This window comes from Pelecanus crispus, chromosome 4 (assembly GCF_030463565.1).
Source record: "Pelecanus crispus isolate bPelCri1 chromosome 4, bPelCri1.pri, whole genome shotgun sequence".
In the NCBI taxonomy this organism is placed as follows: domain Eukaryota; kingdom Metazoa; phylum Chordata; class Aves; order Pelecaniformes; family Pelecanidae; genus Pelecanus; species Pelecanus crispus.
Window position 1 is genome coordinate 6,930,009 of NC_134646.1, and position 7,275 is coordinate 6,937,283.

Sequence of the window (7,275 nt, forward strand, 5' to 3'; positions counted from 1 at the left end):
ATCCTAGTAACAACTGGGAAAAAAACATCACACCCACAAGAACCACTTGAACAGTGATAGTACAAACAGCTAGAATTATAGATGTAAAAGAAATAAAAATCATGAACAGAACTAGGTATCAAAGTAAATTTATAGGAGGCTACCTTGGATTATATACCAAGCAAACAACCAACAACAATAAAAGAAAAATATCTAAGAAAACATGGTAAGGTCACTGTGCAATGGGACCAGAAAGGTTACAGGCCAGTGTGATATGTAGCTACAGGGATTTATTTTGGATGAGAAGGGAAAAGTTGTGAACAAGATTTTTGAAATAAAGAAAGCTTAGTCTTCAGCAGTTGATCTTAATTACATGTTTCTATCCAGGTGCTTAATAAAAGGATGTGTAAAAAAATCTGGCTATGCTCTGTGAGACCAGGTATCTTCCGTTAGCAATAGAAGAAATAGATGGACTGACAGTGTGCTGACAAGGAATTTAAGCCTGAAAGCAATAACTCTATAGATCAGCACTTATATAGGAATGAATACATAAGGATTGAAAAAAATGCAGAGAGGCAGATGAATGATTTCTTCCTTTTGAAGGAAGGAAAGGACTTATACTGGCATCTGCAGTTTTTACATTCTTATCTGAATCTGGGCACCTTTGCAAATGAGAGCAGACTAGAGAAAAAACAAAGAATTGAAGTTCCGCTGCGTATCTTGGAGTCTCCCCCTCACTCCTAACACACACAGAGTGCTTCTGCTGTCCAGCTACATAGGGCTGCTTCAAAAAAACACACAAATGCTCATACACATTACCGAAGCTCTGAAGTTGTTTCTTTTGATAGAGCTTGATATATTTTTTTTTTTTTAGTGGGAATATTTCAAGTTGAGGTTTTCCCATTTTTCACCAGCAAGTGACATAAACAGATGATGTCTAGGGCAAAGGTTTTAAGCTTATTTTTCCGAAGAATGAGAAATAAGCAGAAGTTTCTGCTTTGAGAAAAAAAATTGAAAGTATAAGGAAATAAGAGCTTTTCATAGAAAGCTTTGTATTCCACAGGAGGCTGATCTGTCAACAAAATTCAAACAACATTTTCCAGGCAGCAGACATCTTTCAAGTCTTGGTTGGAGCTTTAAGCACCCTACAGGGCACAGATACAATTTCTAGAAGTTTGTTTGTATCTCTACTAAATTTCTAGAAGCCTTTTATGAATGCATATGTTATGTGCAAATATCCTTAAACCTTCTCAAAAACCATCCTGGCTTGGAGGACAGCACTTCTGCAGCAAAACAGATGGTATCTCAGCTTGACTTGCAGGACTGTAAGTCTTTATTTCTAGGAATGAAAGGAACCAGGTTATACTGCTTTTGATTGACCATGTTTTGTTGTACTGATGTGGCTGAAAAGTTGGGGGCAGGTGTTAAACGCTCATAATATAACAGTATGTGACTCTGGAAGAGAACAGACTACTACACTCTTAATTTATTCCTCCAGATGTTCCTATTACAGAGTTACAGATCAGTTGCTGAATCCAAGGTAAGCACCTATTTCCCCATTAGTTCTGCTCAATCTGAGGAAATGCGCCAAGCTTCACCTACAGTTGCGTCAGGTCAAGGAGTGCCTTAAACACTAGTTTACTCCCGTGTGATTTTTCTTAAAATGCAGGCATCATAAATATTTAAGCATCATTTTTGAAAACAGACATATTCATGCCTCTATAAAATGAACTCTGGATGAAGCAGCTCTACTCACTGCAGCTGCTTACAGACAAGTCAGTAAGACAAAAATTGCCACATTTGGCAAGACAGAGCAAAACCCAGAAATCCCAGAACAGGAAACAATACCTATGGCAAGCAGCAGTAATCAGACACTGGTAGAGATAGTATCACATCCGAACAGCAGCATTGGGGATAGTAATTGAAATCAGAATCTATTACAAGATCAGAGAAAATCTGCACATTTGAGCAGGGCTTCACATCTAGATAGTTTTGAGAAACTATAGCCACTTGCAATAAATTATTAACTAAATATTAATAGCATGGATTCTTTCTCATCTCAAATCACCACAGATTTTTAAAATAACTTCATAATCCACCAGCTTCACTGGAGCTTCAACAGAAGAAGCTACCGATGGTTTGAATTTCCAGCAAGACTCCCGGAAGCCAGTTCTGAGGTGTCAAAGCAGGACGTTCAGAATAAACAGAAATAAAAAAAATTTGTTATGTCAATGTTTCTGCAGGAATATATACAATTTAACCCCCTGTTGTGTTTCTGCATTAAATTCCTATGTGTCAGAAAGATACAAGCTTTAGAATGCTGCTGTTAATAAGAATTCATCCACAACATAAAGGAGAACCCACTTTGAAAACCTGTAGCTTTGAAAACCTTAAGATAAATATGAGATGTAATCTGCTAACCAGGATGCAGAGAGAAATTATTCTAACCCTCCTCTTTCTGCTGCTTCAGGAAAACCTCCTCCTGTTCTCACCAGGTAAGTTTGACACAACTGGACTGTGCTCCCAGTGCTCCGTCTCCTCCTCGCCCTGGCAGAGCTCCTGCTCCATTCCACGGCTTCCACATGGAGGAGCACCAAAAGGGCAGCCTTCACGCTTCCCAGCCTTCTGCCCTGTGCATTTCGATGCTGCCCCATTCCCAAAACTGCTCTCTAAATAGTTTCTAAACTTTCCCAACTTCTGTAACACTGATATCATCCCTAATCTATATAAAAACACAGCTTGCTATGATTATCTTCCTATCCCATCTCTCTAAGTCACCATCTCTACTAAATCCTTTCATCTCCTTACTCCTTTTTTTTTTTCTTTTCTTCTGGGCACTAATTAATAGTCTAGTCCTCATCTTCAACACTCTTTGAGTATTTCTCTCATCTCTCAGGTGTCCCTTCCCCTCTACCGGATCACTTGTTTTAATAGCTTCTATCATACTCAGAGTCTCCGAGCAGCATATACAAGCATTACATATTAGCTAATCATGTAATCAGCCTGTAGGCAGGACTAACACATTGACAGGCTGAGAATTTATATGCTTACCCCCTTGATGCATGCACATCACATGTCTCCGCTGGCTTGGCAATCATGAGACACATGGAGCAAGGCTACCCCCCATTATTCCTTGGAACAGGCTGATATTCAATATTTTTTAATTGCTATCTTCTAACTCTCCAAAAATCTTTCCCCTCATGCTGCAATTTGAACTCTTCTCATCTCCATGAGTTGCCATTGCTATCTTAGAAAAAAACAAAAAAATTGTAATTGTTTTATTACATGGCTTTACAACACGTACTCTCGCTCAACAACTTTTTCAGCAAAGCTAAGCAAAGGACTTGCATCTGTGCTTCATAACCAAGCCTTGGACAGCTGAACCCTGGACAAGGGTTTACACCAACTTACACGTGCTTTCAACAGCCCATCTCTGCTTTGCTCATGTCATCAGCCTTCAAGCATTTGCCCACCTTTCCCTCCAACATCTCTGTTACATTTAGGGCATGCTCCCTTCTAAATCCTTACCACCACTACCATTCCCTCCAAACAGATCATTTCTTGTGGGTATTCTACCAGAGCAAACTAGCTTCAGCCAGAGACAGGCGTTTTTTTTCATGACTGAGAGCCAGGAACTTGCAGATTTATAGTTGATCTACAAACATTTTTACATAAACTCCTTTTGCAAAGACTAGGCAGTACTCTTCAAAATGCTAACCATAACCCAAGGTCTTAAACAGCTAACTGATCGTCTTTGGAGCTTGGTTTTTATTGAGAATTTGGCTGAGGATGTTCTAAGCACACACTGCCAGATTGAGACATGCCATCTTCTCTCCTGCTATTTGTTATCCTTGTTTAGGGAACAATCAAAGCCTACTTGAAAACAGAATGAAACGCTGAAACTTCAAATGGACACCTCCTGGTCTGCACCTAAATGCACCCCTCACTTATATACCACAGAAGTCTTATGAAAGCATTGTCAGCGCTACAGGGGAACTGCAAGTTCTCTGTTGAGTTGTTCATCATCTTCAGATCATTTAATGCCCGCATAGCATTGTGCTAGTCCATAAAAGCATCAAGTCTTCTCAATAAAAGCATAGTTTCCTGTCTATTCATCACAAAGTATTACAGCCCAGTACCTATTTCTAAAGCGTAAGACCATACCCACAAATGAATCCATCTGATGTCCTCTGAAACTAATCCGTCCCTCAAACAATATAAAAGAAATCTGCCAGGAAGAAATCTCAATATTTATCCTCCCCACCCCCGCCCCCCCCCCCCCCCCCCCCCACGAAGAATGGGAACTCTGTGGCAGATGCACTGCTACAGGCAGTTACTGAGAGGGTTCACTCCTTTCTACTCACTGTTTTCCTTTATACTCTCTGATTTCAGTTGAGCAAGACTACACATCTGACACTTTTTCCTGGTCCATTCAAATTTCCAGAGTCTCTGTTCAGTTGTATGTGTCCTTTCAGGCTCCTGTCTTCATCCACATGCCAGTTCCTGGCATCATCTCATCGTAACTTTAAGGCTTAGCCCCTTACAGCTGAGAATAAAATAAGTTTCTCTTTAACTTCGTTGAAGTCAAAGAAATTATAAGCGATTTGTAACTAAGATATTAGAAAGAAATTTTTTTGAGGAAGCATTTTTCCTCAAAGAACACAACACTTTTGATAAATATTCTCAGTTCAGGGAAATAAGCATAGTTATCTTTTCTGTTTGCTGGTAAAATCATTAGCCAGAAATTTTTCCCATCAGATTCACCATGCAATTGTTAATATAAGATGGGAATAAGCAGGGCAAGCTGGGAGGACAGCAGGGCTGCTCTTTCCACAGCAGTGCTAGCTTTCACTGGTTTGAAGTACTCAGTTACAGCCACATACTCAGAAACACATGATATGAGCCATTGCAACAGACAGGCTACTAGCCTGGACTGACAACTGACCCAATTTAATACAACAATTTATTTTGCGAGTTAAATCAAAGCTGAAGCTCTGACATATTTAAAAAAAAAAAAAAAAAGAGCAAAATCTTGGTTCTGCTTAAGTCAATAAAGGTTTTTCTATTCCCTGCAGCTAGGACTTCTCACAAGATTATCTGGCTCTGAGAAAACTATTGTGTCAAAAATGCACAAATAATACAGTTACTATTACGGACAGTACAAGAACTGTCTTTAGTAGTTTGGTTTATATTTAATCTAACTGTAGCCACATATATCTGTGCCGAAACATTTACCACTTCTCTCCTACCAAGAGACTGGAAGTTTTTTCCCCCTCTCTCACCTTATTCTGTAAAGTCTTTTAAATCACATCTCTCAGGATTACAGTAACAGCTGGCACCTGTAACAGGACTGGAATTTAATCACTAAAAAAGCACATGTAAGCTCATACGAATCTTTAAACAAAGAAAGGCTCAAACAGTGAAGTTTATAGCAGATGCTCCCAGTGCAAAACAGCACCAGCAATGCCTAAAAGGAATTTTAATGAAAAAATTAATACAATACTACAACAATTACTTATTGACATAACATTTTATGAGACAATAGAAGAAACAGGTAAGACAAAACAAAGACATAAAATACTTGTAAGTTTTTGTTAAATACTTGTTAAAAATCTGTCATTGAAATTAGCAGTGCAAATAAATAAGAAGCTTAAAATAAATTGTTTTTCAGTTACAGAATTTGTCAAAACACAGTTAGCAGCAGCCAGATAAACTTTACACCAACTGAGGAAAACTATAATAATAACCCACTGTTAGCCCCTATTCTCCAGGGCAGAAAACTTTTACTAAAGACCCCTGTCTACAAAGATGAAAGACAAGCTAAGACAGAAATGGTCTTCAAAGGAAGTCACAGTTATAATTACAGGCAAAAATTGTTGCTGTTGCTTACAGCATTATTCAAAGGTAATGCACAGGGCCATGTCTGCATGACTGTCTAAAGCAGAACCTGACCTCACTCATGTTGTTCTACCCAGACACAGCTCCTGCAAACTGCTATTTTATCTAATACGTATGCTTACGTAAATAGGAACGCTCTTAATTCCTGGCCGTTAAAACAAGTCAGGAATCTTCCCCATCATTGCATGGGAGTATATCATATACAATATAAATAATATATATGTAAATAAAGAGTATGTCACAAACCAGCATCAGAATGCCTTATCCAATGGAAATCTGTAAACTTTACAGAAGGATCAGGTTACTTCCAATTTATACAAGAATAACTTAGTCTAAGTTTTCATTTACAATTAAGTGTAAAGGAGCAATGTAAAAGAATCTTGACATTTACTGTCAAGGGAGCACCAAGGTCCCTTCGGTGAGGCAAGGGATGACAGGAGAGAGCACCAACATTCCCCAGGCTTTAGAAGGATCCAACCTAACCTCAGCTAGAGTTGCAAATTATGTATTTCAGAGCCTCATTTATGGGATCCGATCACAGTGTACCATTCTAGATCATTTATGGGATCCGATCACAGTGTACCATTCTAGATCACACTTTTCCCCCAGTCCCACACTTGTAAGCATCTTTTACAATTTTTCAGTTTGACTCACTGAGAGCAAAAGTGTTTAGAATTTATATGGATTTCAACCCCATAATTTACTGTGAAGCCTAAAAATACACACTGGCCTTGTTCTTAGACAGTGATTAATCCACTTTGAAGATGATGAGGAGACAGAAACATTTGTGCATGTCTTCAGAGAAATGTCTGGTCAAAAGACTGTGACATTCAATTCAAAGTCTTCTGTAGAGTCCCAACAAACTCTGGATCTGGCCCTTATATCACTCCAGAAAATGGCAACCCCACACTTTCAACCCATAAGTCACATACCCAAGCATGACTAAGTTAAACTCAGTGTTTACTCTATAGACCACACCTCCAGCTTCTGCACACTCTCATACAGCACTTTTTCAACTTCTACATTTTTCAGCAGAACAATGCAGTTTACAGGGCACTACACTGGCATTTAAATTTGTAAACCTGTAAAAACAGCACATTAATTACACATGCATTGTTAATTTTGAATATGCTTCCTGTTAACAAAATCTGAACAAGCATGCAATGTTTAAATCTTAATCTCTTCAGAGCCAAATTCTGGCTGGCTCTTTCATATACTTTTTTCCCAAAATAGAATTGCATCTCAGTCTGCATTTTTCCTGAACTCAGATCTGAAGCTTCTCTGTCCTCAGAGCTGCAGAGAGCAGATTTTACAGTGTTAGACCCACGTCAGATTTCCAAGTTGTCCAAAAAAAGTGTGCACTCTCCATAGTTCCTGTCTTCTGGCATTCAGCTGTGT